We start from the raw sequence: 1,287 nt of genomic DNA on the forward strand, positions 1-1,287 counted from the left end.
CTAGACACTTAATAATGGCTACTTTAACATTTTGAGTTCCCCTAAAAAGTGAAGGGAAGGTACAAAACTTCCCACTTGAAATTGGATAAACATGAGTTTTAGAGTTAAATTTTTTATAAATAAAAGGAAGAGCTGAACTTCCTCTTGCGCTCCCCTGTTAAGGGTTGGCAGTGGCCGCTGAGCGGGATGCTTGTAACATAACAGCTGCCCGCATGGGGAAAGCCTCCCTTGCCTCCCGCTTTCTGCTCACTGCCAGTGCCAGAGCCCGCCACCATGTCTGCGGTGCGACTGACCCAGTTGCTCCCAGACCAGCAGGCCCTGGGGGTCTACCAGTTCAGCAACAAGTACGTCCAGTAGGCAAAGCCCCTCTCCCTGGAGCACACCATCACCCTGTACCCCCTAACCAGTTATACTTTGGGTACAAAAGAGCCCCTCTATGAGAAGGACAGCTCTGTTGCTGCTAAATTTCAACACATGAGGGAGGAACTTGATAAAATTGGAATGAGAAGAACTGTAGAAGTAGTTCTGATTATACTTGAGCACCGGCTACCCCGCGTGTTACTGCTGCAGCTGGGAACAACTTTCTGGTCGGTCAGCTTCATCCAGGAGAGGATGTAGGACTAAAACGCTTAATGGCAGAGATGCGAGGTCGTCAAGATGGAGTCTTGCAAGACTGCGTCATTGATGACTGCATGGGTGATTGGCCAAGACCACTTTTTGAACCGCCTCAGCATCCATATATTCCTGCACATAATACAAGCCTGAAGAACATAGGAAGTTGTTTATGGTTCGACTTCAAGAGACAGCCTTGTTCCCAGTCCCAAAAAGTACGACCTGGTGGCTTCACCATTGTTTGAATTGCATGACAACGCACCAGGATAAGGACCCATCATTCTAGAGTCCCTCAGCTCTTGAGCAGGTTCAGTTTTATATACAACTGAATTCCTGGCAGTGGAGAAGAAAAAGAAGCCACCTCCGTGAGCACAGCTATCCACGGTGTAGAATAATCAACATGGTAGACAAGGTTTTTTGGTTTCATCTCTTTCCTGATCCCTGAATTGCTCCCCACTTCCTACTGTTTGAATAGTAAAGTTAATATTAATAACTAGATAGTCGTGTAAACAAATGTGATAGTGTTTAATTCACTTTTGGTTCTACTTATACTTTTTTGTACATTAAACAACTGGACTTCTTTCCAAAAAAAAAAAGGAAGAGTTGAACATCAAACACCTTCTATCTATGATACCCTGACAAGTTATCACTACTATAAATATTTCCTGACCTGAG

At 44.6% G+C, this 1,287-nt stretch overlaps 1 pseudogene; it reads left to right on the forward strand.

Annotated features, from left to right (window-relative positions):
* The first annotated feature begins 273 nt into the window (after window positions 1-273).
* On the forward strand, window positions 274-1,043 carry LOC100676635 (cleavage and polyadenylation specificity factor subunit 5-like; annotated as a pseudogene).
* Window positions 1,044-1,287: the final 244 nt, after the last annotated feature.

The sequence above is a fragment of the Loxodonta africana genome, chromosome 21 (genome assembly GCF_030014295.1).
Source record: "Loxodonta africana isolate mLoxAfr1 chromosome 21, mLoxAfr1.hap2, whole genome shotgun sequence".
Taxonomy (NCBI): domain Eukaryota; kingdom Metazoa; phylum Chordata; class Mammalia; order Proboscidea; family Elephantidae; genus Loxodonta; species Loxodonta africana.